We start from the raw sequence: 16167 nt of genomic DNA, 5'->3' as shown, positions 1-16167 counted from the left end.
GTACTTGGCATAAGTGTGCTGGATGTGGCTGTGAAATTTTCTGAAAATGTATGGTTTAGTATGGTGGCAGAAAGGTCAGAAGGAATTGGAACACCGGAAGAGTCTGTTAAGGCAAGGCTGTTGTCAGTCGAAGGAATAATTGCACGCCAAAATTTTTTAACATTAGTGGTAAGCATTGAAGGGAGGACCTGTGATTCGAAGTGCTTTTTGGCGTCTTTGAGCGCTTGTACATATGTGTTTGACGCCGCAGTATACGATGCCCAGCGTTCAATTGTGGGTGAAAGCTTTGCAATGCGGTAAAGACGCTTCTTTTTATTTGATAAACGCTTAATGTAATTATTGTACCAGGGAGAGTTTGTGTGAGTTGTAATGGTGCGTTGAGGAATGTACTGTTCAGTTAGATGGTTGACTATAGCTGTGAACATGTTCCAATTAGTTTGTACACTACGGTGTTCAAAGCCATTAAGGAAAACGTCAATAAACGAAGATAGTGCATTATTTATGGCCTGATAATTCTACAGACGCGAAAGGGAAAACCCCCAAAATGAGTAATTTTACACTCAGTGGTGTGCTATGTTTATTTTTCTTGCAGCTCCGCTGGTAGTCCACATTCACAGAGTGAAATCGCTGTGAATTTTTCTATTTACTTTCTTCATCGGCAGGCGTTATCACCTAAACTCGTTATGGACGTGCGCGCTGTTACTTGAATTACGTACGCTTTGTGTGCGTACATCGCCATCATTTTCCCCTCTCATCCTTCCTGGGACAAGCACGTTGCTTGGAATGCTTTTCCATCGTTTTGGCAGAGTGCTACCTGTAAGTGAGTTGTATAACATCGCAGAAATTTCGTAGATGCCTGCGTCACATTCTCGGTCGAGCGATGCCCCGGCTATCTCTTTCGGAACCCGTCGTTTGGGGACAAACTTCCCGCGCTTCTCCAGGCGGAAGTGAGGCGCCACCGATGACGACGGGAGGAGGGCGACTTCCTGTGTGGAAGGTTACGCACTCGCAACCCGGATGTGACGAATGCGAAGCAAATTTGCGTAGCGCTACGCTGGCGCCGGATGTGACGACGACGCGGAATCGAAGCCTGCCCCTCCGGCTCACTTGGCGCCGCGCCAGCTCGCGCCGCCGCCGCTACTGCGTCGCGCCCGCCTGCTGTCTTCGCCCTCCGCTCCCGTCCCTCTCCCTCCTCACGCAAGCTCCACCCCGCGCAGCACCCGGACTCGAGCCGGGACTCGAGCGTCAGGCAGCGGGCTCGCCTATCGACTGCCGGTGGGGCACCGCGACCTGCAAGGAGGAATCCGAGAAAGAAATTGCTTCGACGACCGCTCTAGCTGGGCTGAAGCGGCGAGTTGGCGCTGAGAGAAGGCGAGGGAATAACAGCGAAGTGTCCGTTCGAAGCGGCCGAACGCCGGCGGCGGCCCGACAAAGCACGCTTCCGACTTGGCGGGCGAACACGCGGTCTCGCCTTGGCGTTGCATCGCCGGAGGCATCGCAGCGCCTGTCGGATTGGAAAAAGCTGGGAGCACCGTGCAACGCTGCCGATTGCGTCGGCGAAGTTAGTGTGTACGCACAGTGTGTGTGTGAGCAGCCGCACCGTCGTCGCCTGCTGCGCACCGATTCGTCTCTGGTCTCCGCGCTGCATCGCTGAGCGTCGTCTGCCCCTGCTTTCGTGCGCGGCATCTCATCGTCGCCGTGCGATCCAGATAGGGAGCGACGCGCGAGGCCCGAATAACGGCTACGCCGACTTCTGTTGACAGTTGAACGCGTGCTGCTAGCTGCACTTCTCGCGGATTGTGGTTTCGGTCCGCGCGTGGGACGCGTGAGCACAGCTCTTCTACACCTGGATTCTTTACGGCGCAGCAGCCGACAGCGCCCTCGTCGCGGCAACGCTCAGAGGACTCGAAGGTAGGCGATTTACCCTTGCTTCTGATGTCGTTTGCACTGCTGGTTACAATGCAACATTCTGTCACGCGATCGCGACAGCGGGAATCTGTTGTATCGACAACCTTCAGCATCACTTGTGAAGCTAGTCATTTAGTCAGCGTATATAGACGAAACAAAACCAGTTACTCTTCATGTTTTGTTCCAGCGAGTGTATGGTTTCTTTAATGAGTGGCGTGCTTTTCTCCGGACGAGCTGAAATGCTTCTTCAGGCACCGTACGTGTCGAAAGTTGGCAAACTGTACCTCGAGGACCAAGAACTGGCTCCAACATTGCGAAACAGTGTCAAATGAGTTCCTAATCTCAAATGCATGGCGCTTAGTTATTCTCCAAAAGGACGGTGACTATCCGCTTCAGATACCTATATTGCTTTGGCTTACACTGCCGAAGTTTCCGCTCAAACAGCGCTTGCGGATGCTTCATTAGTTTTCAAACGGTCATATTTGCTGTTTCAGGGCGATGGTGCTATGTGCTGTGCGAGGAGCTTTCAAAAATAACTTGAGAAAGTTTCGTGTAACTTAAAAAAAAAATTATTTTGTATCCTTTCAAGGCAGATTTGCGTTGTATAGCAACCGTCGTATTGCCCCTTGTTTCTCTCTGTGAAGCCAGAGCGAAATGATTAGGTTGCTGTATGCAGGGAATTGGCCTCTCCCCAACTTGACATACAATACTACAAGTGCCCACTCCTCCCCCTCCCCCCCCCCCCCTCCAAAGAAAAGAAGAAATAAAAAGCACTGCATGTGGGAGTGCGTTATATGTTGCCCCTAAACGTCGTTCCCATTAAGTACCACTTTATTGAGAATAAAACTTGTCCTTGACCAGAAGAGTCGTGCTCGGTAGTTACGTATCGCTGCATAAGACAGGCTACAGGTACAGATTACCAATGGAGGCGAATTGATACAGATGAACGTAGTCGTTTCGTCCGCCGCTTTCTCCGCCACTTATGCTGCCTAGCAGTGCTCTTTTAACCCGTGGGCGCACTGTTCTCATATATATATATATATATATATATATATATATATATATATATATATATATATATGTGTGCTTTCTATTTTAAACACTTGGTAATATGTTCATTTCGTCTATTTGCGTATTCAATTTTTCCGGAGATACTACGCGATATAGGTACTCTTCGTTGAGAATACCCGCGGATACGACAATCGCAGATAGACATAAACTAACGACACCGGTACCGGTTGTGATGTGTGTGTGATTTTGGTACCCCTGCACTGCCATACCAGGTAGCCTCCTTTTTTTTTTGTCTTGTTCTTGTTCTCCTGCTTCTCAAAAAAAAAAAAAAAAACACACACACACTTGTGGATGACACGAGAGGCTTGTTAGCACCTTCGTGCATAATTTGTCGCTCTGTTTAAAGAGTTGCTGGTGCCTGTATTGGCACTCGCTGCTCGACTTCTCTTACTAGATAATTGTGCATAGAAAAATGTTTCGATGAACAAAATCTAAACGACAAATACACCGAGATGACTCCCGAAGTTCACATAATACTGGTACAAATACAGTCCCCCGTGGGGCCCTCGTGAGTACCACGTCCCGCCATATTCTAGTTAGGTCAGAATCAGGTGTGATAAACGGATGATTTCCAGTGTACACTCGCATGCACTGCTGTCATAGGTGTGCCTGCTGTGCTCACAAACACAACGATGACAATGTTTGTAAGAAAACATGTATTCTTTTTTTTTTTTTTTTTTGAGACTGGCTAACTACCTCTCACGGTTTGTGTACTGTTTTTGAGAGAGCTATTTCACGCATCACCAATCTCATCTGAAGTTGCATGCCTGGCGTATAGCGAGGCTCAACTCTCCAACACCCAGTAAAGAATGCCTCTCTCTCTTTCTCTCTCAGCTCGTTCATTTGCATTTACAGTATTTTCCAGCGTTGCGACGGCTGCTAATACTGCGTCCTAAACGGCACACACAGGGTGAGCGAGCGACGAGCTACTCGCCAGAAAATGGGCTGTACAGAGTCCTCTGGCAGGCTGACTGCAATTCCTTTTCCTAGATTTCCGCGTCAATGGAACCCTCTCCGCCCAGAACGGCCAGCGGTCTTCGCGTGAAAATTCGCATGTATTCCAATTCAGCGGCAATCGCGCGCTTTTTTTTTTTTTCACCTTGTTGGGGAGGCTATCAATCTCATCGGCTACTGCGGCTTTGCGTTCCCTTTGTTCTAGGTGTCGCAGACAGGGTCTGGCCGTTTAGGAAAGGTAAGGAGAAAGAAAACCGCCTCTTCTCCGCTTCTGACGCGAAGCGCGCCCGTTCGACATGGCACGGCGCAGTAATGAGTTCTTGTTTTCCCACTGTCTGGCGGAAAGGGCGCGGCGTCCACCGAACATAACGAAGGCCCGGGAACGGGGAAGGCACCCAGCAGGGGGAGGAGACGAAGGGGTAACGAAATGACTAATGCCTTTTTGCATACTAGCAATGTCGTCTCCTTGGCGACGGCTGCACGCAACGGTGACCCCCGTGCCCACCACCCCTCTTCACCTCTGCCTGATCGAGCCTGTCGCTTGCGCGCATTGAGCTCAGCTGGCAGGGCCTTCTCGTGCTTGCCCCTCGCCCCAACGCATTTCGTCGTCGCCTCACACCGTTTCCCAAGCACGCTGCTACTGCATGCGCATACCATGGTGAAATGTAATGGCGGCACGTCGCACCCCCCCCCCTCTCTCTCTGCAACACCCTTTCTGCTTTTCATGATGCCGTAGCGCTGTCTGTTTCATTTTCGAGTACACTCTGTGACCAGTCACAAGAAATGCTGGCATTTTATTTGGCATCTAAAGTCGGCTTGTACTTTAACGAGTAGGACTTCCGCGCCTGAAGCAGGGGCAAGAAAATGTTGCTGATAGGTAGTAGTGGAAGGAAGTCTTCAGTAGCAGCGACCTTGTTTCGAAATGTAACGTGGTCTGAAAAGCACAACGTTACGCGTATACCTGTTTTAAATCGGCTAGAACAAAGAAAAAAAAAAGAAGAAGAGAAAGGTGGAGGAGAGAAAGTGGGAAGGGGTCATGTGGCGTAAAATCACGTGAAGTATACGAGCTTGTGCGTTGGAGCAGAGCTTCTCAAAGCGAAGGTAAAATTTTCGCGCCCATGGACTGAATTCAGAAAAGTTTTCGTTAGCGAACGCCGTTTGCAATTAACCCACTGCCTATCGCTGTCACATCTAGCATCACGATTGGCTGGCGCGTGCTTATTCGGACAGTTCTAGCGTGATAACTTTGGTGAATACGTGCCCTGAACTCTACATACCGCCTCTGAGTATTATTATCTGGGACAGTCCGGCATCTCTCGTTCGGTTTTGTTTTGCTCCAATGGCGGTTGGCTTTCACTTGCTGTAGCTTTAAAGTCTTTTCTTAAGCATAGGCGAATGCAGACTTGCAACAAAGATATGCTGTACGCTTACAGGCAGCTGCCAATATTGCGCTTGACGTGTATTTCAATTCTCTTCTAATCTCGGTGAGAGAGCTGTTTCGCATCGGAAAAGAAACTGCGGCTACCAAGATCGACAGAAAACACTTGAAGTCGCAAATACGTCAACCCCTTTCCCCCTTATTTCCCTATTTATTTATTTTATCCGTATGATGTCGGAGAAAGCATTTTTGATGGGATACGTCGGCGCAGGTTCCAGTAAAGACGTCAGGGTTACTTTTTCAATAAACGATGCTTGTCGGTGACGCGCTTTTCGAGTGGCCCTTCTTGAATGCTCTCGAAGAAAATCACGGGTCCGCGAACGACATTGTGATGTGGAATGTTATAAGCAAGCTACAAGGCGGTGGAAAAAGGCGTCGTTGGGATGTCGGTGGTAGATTAGAATCGTTATCAGCTAGCCGATTTGGCCAGCAAACTCTTCAAAACTTCCTTGTATACACGTATACTCATGTTACTTTCCAACAAAAGTCGAGCCAGCGAACCTTAGCGCACAAGGTAATTTGTAATGAAGTTTGGCAATGGAGTTTGTTCGCACTGCCCACTGATCGCACAACTAACTACATCTGTAAAATTACCTGCACCTGTAAAGAAAACAGCAAGGAGATGCAGGCAAAATGCTAGACTGCATTAGATGCAGCAAAACCTGATTAGCTCAAGCAGGCTATAGGGGAACCATTTGTCGCCGCCCGTTTCAAATTGGATGCCTATATAAATAATAATAATAATAATAATAATAATAATAATAATAATAATAATAATAATAATAATAATAATAATAATAATAATAATAATCAGTCTCGCTTTGCACACAATGCCGGATAGGCGCGCCACAACTAAGTAGATGTCAAGGTCGCGACGTAATCATGATGAGGAACATGGTAATTTCGCAGCTGTGCAAGACAGAAAATGCGGCGCCATCTATTGATTTTATAACTCTGCTGCGTAGTGAGACCACGTACGCTTGCCAAAACGCTGCGTGGCATCGCCAACCCTCCAGGCATTTAAATCTGTAAGGCGCATTAGTTTTTTGTTTTGTTTTTGTTTTGTTTACGTTGTTCTCGTGGCGCACCTTGGAGCTCTTTTACGGAATGACGCTTGGATGTGACCTCGCTTTGCAAGGATCGATAGGCCAGGCACCTACTTGTTGTCCAGCGTCTTTCATTTCTCTGAGTATAATTTGGTGTTCAGCCATTTCCAATAACCGTACTGAGCGGCAAAGCGATGTATATACATACTGTGTGTGACTCGAAAGCAGACGCCGCGCTTCTCATGTGCGACCTGTATCACCTTGCGTGCTTACTGACCGCGAGATCGCATGCGAAGCCGCTTATCTGCTGCCGTTCAAGGACAGACGTGCTGTGGGGAAAGAAACTCGAATCACTTCAGCGTGCAATGCAGCTCCTGCGCGGCGGCCGACCAGATGAGATCTTTGTTTCTTGCTTTTTTTGTTTGTTTGCAGTTTATTTTTTGTTTGTATACAACATCGAACAGGCTACTAGGAACGCTACCTCACGGGGAATGGGACAAAAATACCGATAATTGAAATACATAACCGATAAGCCCTGCGTCAGGATCTTTGGTTTCTCGCTTGCTGTCATAGAAGTGTTGCCCAGCTGCACTGCAACACAACAGTGCTGTACGGTGATAACTTTAGAATATATATATTCGGTATAGCAAATCCGGTATAGCATTTGTTAGTTTATTGACCAGTTGCCTTCACCCAAAAAAGTTCACTTAGTCGTGATGCCTGCGGCAGAAAGGATGTTCCACATCCGCCGCCAAGGCTGCAGTGTGAGTGGTGGCGCTGACTAACACACCCAAGGTTATTTGTAGTAGTAAAACATAAATACCCCAGAAAGTGGATGAGAAAACGGAGCCGTGGTAGCTCACTTGGTAAGAGCATCGTACGCAAGACGTGGGTTCGTATCGCACGGGCAGCCACTTGTCTTTTCGCTCACTTTTCATTTCCGTTTATTTATCAGTTCGTGAATTTAATTAAGAATTACGGATAATTTCCCCTATGCTGTCTTCAGTGTCGTTGTTTGTTGACACCGTATCTATGTATGCAACGATCGTAAGCCATAAACACACTGCAGTAAAGAAAGGAAGGCTTTTGAGAAGTTGCAACTTAAACGGCGCAGAGCAAGAACTCTCTCTCTCTCTCTCTCCATCCCCCCCCCCCCTAAATGACGTACAGCAACTAGCCCAACAGAAAATTTTGCTTTTGAGAACAATCCAATATCGTTTTTCTTGACGCTCATTATTTTAACATCCTAATCGCGTTGTTTCACAGCGCTCCGTGATAGCCGTACATATTTGTGGAAGACAACATTCCGACAGTGCTTCAAGGGTGAGTGGTTTTTAGGAATGAGAATCAAAAACTTCTTTACTCCTTTATGAAGTCTTCAAAATTGAAATTTCTTTCCACCCCATTTCAGTACGCAGGATTCTCGAACGACCACTCGAATATTGCCAAGTCAGAACCCCAGGTGTTCAAAATTATTTCCTAGCGCTCCAGTACGGCGTCGCCTCAGCGTAGCATGGAACATGAAAACCCATGAATCAAGCAGTGAGCTGTCGTCTGCTTGCGTCCCAAAGTGGCACTTTGCTGAGAGATTTGCTCGTAACTGTTGTCTGGTCTGTAGAGTTGCGGTAATTCTGCTTCTCGGGAGCCATTGTGTCTCAAAAGGAACTGCGATTGCGAAACATGGTTATCACGCTAACAGTGACTGTGTTTCGTTAGCATTCATCATATCGATGCTGTTATGCTGGCCTGTTCATTCATTTGACCATCTTTCTCGAGAGAGAGAGGTTTCTTGATGAATCTTAGAGAGGTTTTCTTAGCGGCACGCCTAACAAGCTACTCTAGATGGGTATTGCGAAAAATGAAATGATGTGCACAGTGGGCGACACAAGTACACAACATGCACAAAACACACCACAACTCTCAACGAACTTCAGTAATTCATTGAGACCATTCAGCGTCTCCGAGGAAGTGTAGAAGTGCCTTCATCGCGCGAGATGTACAGACAGCGTTATAGGGATGACAGTCCTTCATGAATGTCCAGTGCGGACATCAAGGCTGTTCTTTTTAGTGTAAATAGCTTGCTCGGGTCACCCTATAATGTCGCGTTCGTCCCGAGGCTTTCTGTCGCTCGACGAGCCTCGCGACAGTCGGCGACAAAACGGGCGCGTTCGCACCGAATCTGACGTTACGTGCGACCAAATCCTCGTTGCCCCCCCCCCCCCCCCCCCCCCACCACCACCTCTCACGAGGTGCGCTGAAACTCGCCAGGTCACTTCCTGCAGTTCTCTTGCGAAATCATGGATAGCGCAGGAATAATTTGTATGTGTCTATTAAAAAAAAAACACGAACGACACGCTGCACACACATCAGACATATGCACTATATTTTGTTGGCCAATACGGTAACGATCTTCATAAAAATCGCGCATCGCACTAGCGTCTCGTGTGGATCCTTGCCGCACTGTAGCTATGCAACGACGGCGCGCTAGCCAACAACAGCACGTCGGCCGCCCTCGCAAGGGCTACAGCCAGTGTGGGTAGCTCACCATGCTGGTCGCACTCGAGAGCAGTATCGCGCCGCACCTAGATACACAGAGCGCAGGATAAACCGTGTTCTTATTCGCAGACCGATTAACTTTACAACGTGCTGTAATGCTAAATATACCGCCCTCCAACGCGACAGTACAGAGAAAGAAAAAAAAAAAGAAGAATACAACGTGTACTCAGGGTGTAAGCCCGATTCGGCTGCTTTGAATAGAGCAAATGCACGCTTAACCCACAACTATATTAATGCACATAACTTACATGTACTGCACCTGGAGTAGCATGCCAAGCATGTTGCCAGGGAAACCTCTGTAGGATCTATTAGATCTCTCTCTCTCTCTAAGTACACTTGTCCTGCAGACTTCTCTTCAAACGAACCACAGTACCAATTCGCAAAGCACCAACAAACACACTTGCAAATAGCGACGTGACTGGCCATGCCTGCCCCATGTGCAAAATCATTACTGAATGCTTAGAAGCACCAGCAGCCTTCCGCCCCTATCCCTTCCGTTTCTCGCGATTCGGCGTTCTGATTGGCTTGCGACAAGCGATGCTTCTTTTCCGGCGACGAAAATCGGCCTCGGGCGGGTCGTCGCAACGACGCCATTTTTCTGTCTCACGACATCGCGCGACGTAGATTTTTCGGTTGCTGTCGCTGGCCGCTACTTGAACCCGGGCATAAGAGTTGTATTTGTAAAAATCACAATACTTTATGTGCGTGTACACGATTCGTCTAGTAAGACTGCGTTGCGCTCCAGCCAGCTATAGGCAACCCGCATTCTCAAAACCTTCTTACGCTAGAATTATCCACAACGGCAAATTCTAGCTAATCCTCGTGTCCAGCTGGTTTCGAGGAGCGGCTCGGCAAACTTGAAGGTAAAGACAAGGTATCCTTATCACGGGACGTAATAAGTAGAGGAAAGCAATAACAGGTCGTACACCAACAGCTACATGTAAATATTTGTTACGGCTTCGGCATGTCGCCCTCGTTTTTAGAAGTCTTGATTTAAGATTATCTTTTGCTTTTTTTGCGTTAGCATTAGGAATTATAAAAATAGAAAAAAATGTATGTCGATGAAGTGTGGGATGCCGGTCACGTGGTAGAGGTATATGCGGGGTGATCACATTTAAGTTTTACGAAACTATTAAAAATCGCCATTTGCAGATAACATAGTTCTAGTCTTTGAGCTGGATTTTCAGACAGGAGCACATTACTTGCACTAAAAATTAATGCGCATGTTCAACTAATTAACTTTTAAATTATTTACTTCAAGGCACAAATTGCGATTTGAGAATTGTAGTCGGTGAGTTTCCAACGCGTATCCACTTGAAATTAATTTTAAAGAATATAACGAGTTTGGAGATATGCACCATCAAACTCGCCTCAAGAAACGGTCTTCTTCCACTTACTTTCTTGACAAAACGATCTTGTATGCATTGACGCACAGACTAACTGGATTCTGGATAAATTAAACGCGAACTAAAGGTCGGAAGTTACATTTCGCGGTACCCTAAGTGAGCGCTACTCATTTCGCGCTCGTACGCTAACATCGATATATGTTGTGGCATCGAGTGAAAGAGAGAAGGAGAAAGGGAGTGTTGCGTTGGGAAGTCTCTTACTTCTGTCTTGTCGAGGGCTTACAGAGCTTGGAATGCATCAGTCTACTTGAAGCTGACACAACACGCTTTCCCGAAGTGTAGGAGGAGCTGATGAGCTGTCTGTTCTGGGAATCTATGTAAAAAGAAATTCCGCTGCAGACCTTAACACTCCGGTGAAGAAGAAGGGGATAGTCTCGACGTGCCGTCAGATTCCCGTATTTGGTTGCGTAAGCCTGACATCCCTTGGAGGAGAGCGAAGTAGAAAACACCTCCGACTACAGGCGTTACGCAATGGCCGGCACCGGTGAAACCCCGCAGGGACCGTCGCCTGCAAGCGTACCAATTAGGGAACGACATGCCGCGAGCCTGCGCGCTTCCGGCGGTTCTCGACAGCGCGTGTATAGGCCACGAACGTCACCAACGTGCAGCGGAAGGCCGAGCTTAGTGTGGGCGCCAGTACTGGCCCGCTGTGTAGCGTCAATATCGGCCACGACTGCTCTTGCGTGCTACTGCGGGAGTCGTGGCGTATGCGATCGGGGCCGAAGGCACGTCTTATTGTCTATCTTAGGCTACCTGCGGCCTGAGCTGCGTTCCGTAAGTTCTGTGCAGCGCCTATGGAAGCTGAAGATGAGCTTTTTCATCCACTTCCTTCTGTTTATTCCAAAACGAAGCTGTCCCCCCAGTCTCCAATTACCCCGTCCGGCACCACAGAGATTTCGTCTTATGCCTGTAAATGACCCTATCTCGTTCTGCGCGTGTAAATTTAATAATTTCCTAATCACTCCCCTTTATTCCCGGCCGTCGTTGACTTCATTTTTCTTCCCTTGGCACCCATTCCGTCACTCAGGAAAACCAGCGCACATGTGCTGCGGCGCATTATTCCGCTACCTGCATAACACAACCAGAATGTCATTTATGCGCGTTTGCTGTTCAGTCCATATTCCTTATAGCGCCCGTTCATGTTTGTTTCTTACCGTCCAAACTGCGCACGCCTTTTTCGTAGTTACCGCTTGTCCCGGTACGTGCGCGACAAAACCCGTCCGCCGCCGCCGCCAGCCGCTTCTGACGGCGGCGCTCTCTCGCACGCAGAGAACGTTCCACATGTGCGTTGGCGTCGCGTCCATTTCCGCGCACTCCTGCGGTGAAGCGTTCGCCTCCGTGTGCCCTCGCAGGCGCAACGCACGCGCCGTTCGTACACGTGGCAGCGGATTCTCGATGGCTGGCGCCCATGCAGACGGGGCTCACCCAGACTGCAGTCGGTGTAAACAGCGGAGCTGCTGTCGAGGCGCCGGCCAATCGCGAGCCTGCACACAACGTATAGTAAAATTCCAGGGAAGCGGCTGCCTTCTTTTCTTGCTTATATGCGCCCTCATCAGTTATCAGATAATTAGTCACGGTGAATGTTCTGAGTTATAGTGAACGGAAATCTGCCGTGGTGATGCTTTGTGTGGCTGCAAACTGCATACCCGCGAAAGCACGGTGACACGGGTGTCATTTGTTCGCATATCGCCGAAGCATTCGTCACCTGCCCATTGAAGATGAGCATAGCATTCTGAAATTTTGCTGTTTTCAAATAACTGAGGCTTTTCAATTGAAATCGTGTGGTGCGTGCTGCTTGAAATTGAGGTACGTTCGCTCGCAGCGGAGGCGCTCTTGGCCTCCTGGATCCAGCAAGGCGTTCGACGCGCTTGTGAGGCTGTCAAGGCAGTCTAAGTCGCGAAGGGCGATTTCTGAAGCAGAAGCTGAGAAGTCCTGGTCTGTGTGATGCTCAGAGAGTCCCTTATTGTGCAGATTATAAGTAAATTCTCCGTATTGGAATACTACGGCAAAAACAGGACCTGTATTCACAAGAAGCTCTTGCGCTAGAACTCCATTCGTAAGAGAAAATTTCAGCCAATCCCGATGCTGGACAAAGGCGGCCGACCGATTGCAAACAGCGTTTGAGCTTTGCGAATTCGGCCCCAGAACATTGAGGTCGCGATGATTAAAACACCGCTTTTGCGTGCTCGCGTTGCGAGAGCTCGACAACAAACTTTGGAGCGACCTTCAATGCCACGGGCAGCGTTCTTCTCCCTTCTTGCTTTCCTTTGGCGCCTGCACGCAAACGGAGGTGCGTGCGTGCGGGTCGCAGCTCAACGGTGGTAGCTTCGTCGGCTGGCGACGGGAGAGTCGGCAGCGGTCGGCGTTTCCGCGAGCCGAGCGCCGTGTTCAGCGTGCCGTGACCGGGCGCACAATGCGATGAGCGACCAAATTAGCCGCGTCCACGACACGCCGGCGCGCCTGACGTAAGGTCGCTGTTGGCGATGCGCGGCGCGCCTGCCGTCCTGCGCTGTGGCGCCCACCCACAAATATTGCACGTGTTCACGCCGAGCGAGGGGCGCGCGCGAGGCGGTTTCCCTTTGGCACCTTTGCCCCGATACGGAGCCGGGGCGGAAGGGCAGGGGGGATGCTGAAGGGGGCGGGGTGCTGTCTTTCGTCGTTCGTGATTTGTCATTCCGAAGAACGGCGTTGATTGCGTTTCTTGTTAGAGTGCTATACGAGATAGCTGTGGTAGATCCCTGCAGTGTAACTGCGCGATGGCTGCTATGCGACGGCCAGGCGCCAAATTTTCTTTTTTCTTCGTTAGGGGTGTTTTCCATTGGCGGACATCCTTCGCTAATGTCCAGCATCGCTATTCACTCGCACGAACCGTTCTAGCCTAAGAACCTTTTTTGTGAACACAGGTCCGAGAGCTCCGTAATCTGTTTCAAAATGTAGCACCAGACCGTGTTTTGCAACAGTTCATTTTCAATTTTTTCTTTGCTTACCACCGTGCCGCCGCTTGGCTGATACCGGCGGTAAAATGTGAGTGGTTGCTTCCGAGGCAATCAGAAACGTCGAAATAATAGAAAATGAAATTAATTGTTGTTGCTGGATGTGGCTTCATGGAGGGTTAGCTAGGCGTGCGATGTCGATTGAAGCGCAACTCGAGAGTCGAGACTGCTATACAGCCGAAGCAGCGAACTCTCTGGCGCGCAGGTGCACTATGGCGCAGGAACGTTGGTTTGACCGGGCTCCCACTTGCCTGAGGCAAGCTCTACTCTTCGCTGTGGCATTACATCCTGTTGGAATGGAAACTCCCCGTGAAAATGCGGTAATTATGCTCAGAGAGAAGGCAGGGATATTATCCAGAAGAGCATCTGGTTGGTTGCCGTACGCGAGGGGGAATAAGAGAGAGAGAGAGAAAAGAAAGAAAAGGCTAGAGAAAGGAAAAAAGAAGTGTTCAGGTGTTCGAAATGCTATCGCATTAGCTGTATATAGTCTTTGGACAATAGCTGCGAAATCCTGTCAGATATATTTTTTTTCTTGTCATAGAGCATTATGTTGCACAGGCTAGGAGCTGACGGTCTGACAGTCACTTCGCGAAATGTCTCATACACACTGCGCATTCGTCGACTGTTATCTTGTGACTTTACTGTCTTACTTGCGCGAAGAGCACTGAAGATGTGCGAGTGAAATGATTGAACCATTGAAACCGTAGAGCAAGAACGCACACGGACAGAGTGAGCACGCGACGCAATCAATGCTTTAATAAGCAAACAACATATTGCGTTCAAACGTGGGGCATATATGGCGCTCACTGCCCGGTTCGTTCGTTTTGGGCTAGTTGATCGGCCTGTGCGACAACTGGCGGTTGATGCGTCCTCTTGCGCATTGAGCGTAAGTGGCGTGCCAGCGCGTTTCGCCGAAACAATTTCTTTGACGAACGGTGTTGGGATGGTTCCCCGCAACGATAGTTTGCGGTGCGTATTTATCCCACTCGCGATACTCTGCAGCATGTATGTGAAGAACGATATGGTGTTTATGCGAATGAAGAGCGCGAAGCTGGACCTGACGTCATCATCTATAGTTTCGTCTCGTGTGCATGAAAGAGAACTTACAGAACCAAGTGTTCCTTCTGAAGTACGGCAATGGCACGCCAATTTCATCGTATACGATAGCGTTCCTATTTTCTTTACTTAAACGTTGCTGTCACTCTGCTGTAAGGTTTTTGGATATCGGCTTCTTGCGACACCTATACTTGTTAAAAGACGACACAAACAGTACGATCGGGAAAGGTAGTATACTAGATAAACATATGCATGCTTGTAAGAAACCGGGAAAATCTCGCACGTAAACAATATACGCGCGAACAACAGCTATCAGGTTCCGCTATTACGGAAATACTATGGTTGCCGGTGCATGAAGTCGGGTCATCTGCGACAGAAAACAGTAGATGTTTGTTACCCCCTTTGAAGAAGGTAAAAACGGAAAGCTAATGTTCTGAATGAGCCGGTGCCAATCTGGAGATTATGTTTTCTTTGACGGGCGGATTCAGCATACACAGTGGACACTGTTTCGCCGCTAAGTATACATATAAGGAAAGAAAGCAAAGAACGAGGTACAAAGAACGCGCGCCGTGTGCTCTCCGTACCAGCTGTCCCGCTTTCAGAGCAAGCATTGCGAGCTGGCTCGTCGGTGTGAAACCATAGTTGTGCTAGCTGTACATAGTCGCCCCAGTTGCGCAGAGCGCGACCAATGAACGAGGACGTAAAAAAAAAAAAAGAAGAAAGAAAGAGTGCTTGTGTTGCTCATCCCGTCTTTCTATCGTCTCTGTTCCAGGCCGCTAAACGCATCCATACGAATCCACTTTCAGGGTTGCTCCTTTCTGCGCTTGTTTTCCTCCTGTTACATTGTTTATCAGACGTACGCTTTCTCATACAAGGAAATCTATAGACGTTTCGTATGCATACACTTGGTAACTGGGGAAATGGGTGCAACAAATAGCACTGCACTATGTATTACTCGTTGCTACAGCTGCTACACTCGTGCGCGTCTAATGCACAGTGACAAAGCTGTGCTCGCCGGTCGTTCTTCGCAGAGGAGCGAGAGCTTCGGCGTTGTTGCAGGAGTTTACCTTTCTGAAGGAGTTGCTACCTAAGTCACTTATGTAGCAACCTGCTTCGTCATACCGTTCTTTATGGCTACAAGTGCAGTCAAGCTACACAGCAGCTATGTCAAGCGGCGAAAGTATCTGCTACACCGTTACAGAAATACTAATACTAAGTTAAGTTTCATTTCAAAATTATGCTTCTAATATATAGCGGCAAGGGGACTCTTACCGTGAACGGAGAAGGCCTGGCAGGCCAAAAAAGACTAAAACAATAGAGCAGGGGCGACATCACCGACTGCTGCCCACCACGTCGTGCACATTGTCAGTACCTACAGATGCTATAGTTATTTATTTATCAACAGAGGAGGATAGCAATGCATTGCGGAGACATAAAGAGTCGGATTCACGAAGTTTTTTGTTTGTAAGCGCTTTTTCGGTCGCCTTCTCATATAATATGTCCAGCATCAAGATTGACTGGGATTCCTCTTACGAAGAATCATGGCGCACAGGAGGAAAACATTTATTGAAATAAAGACAAGCAGGTGTCTTTCTGCTTGTGCGGGAAGGCGCACTCAGTCCAGGGTTCCTGCGGCATACGTTTTTGTGTATACGGGCCCAGAGACTCAACGCAGCAAGTACTTCGAAAAATGTTGGTTTAGTGCTTATTTTCTCTTCTAGGCAATGCATCTTTTTCTT

The 16167-nt window shown here is 48.5% G+C and overlaps 1 protein-coding gene across 5 annotated transcripts in view; it reads left to right on the top strand.

Moving 5' to 3' along the window:
* The first annotated feature begins 1143 nt into the window (after positions 1 to 1143).
* The window catches only part of LOC126521301 (uncharacterized), a 275216-nt gene continuing 260192 nt past the window's right edge, over positions 1144 to 16167 (top strand). For 4 of the 5 annotated variants that reach the window (XM_072288647.1, XM_072288646.1, XM_072288644.1 and 1 more), the window contains exon 1: positions 1176 to 1911. The gene's annotated coding sequence lies outside the window, so the exon portion shown is untranslated. Of the gene's footprint in view, positions 1912 to 16167 lie in introns of all 5 variants that reach the window. The other variant, XR_011895096.1, reaches the window with a different exon arrangement.

Source organism: Dermacentor andersoni, chromosome 6 (assembly GCF_023375885.2).
Source record: "Dermacentor andersoni chromosome 6, qqDerAnde1_hic_scaffold, whole genome shotgun sequence".
NCBI classification, from domain to species: Eukaryota; Metazoa; Arthropoda; class Arachnida; order Ixodida; family Ixodidae; genus Dermacentor; species Dermacentor andersoni.
Note: the sequence above shows the minus strand (reverse complement) of the source record. Positions and strands in the feature narration are given on the sequence as shown.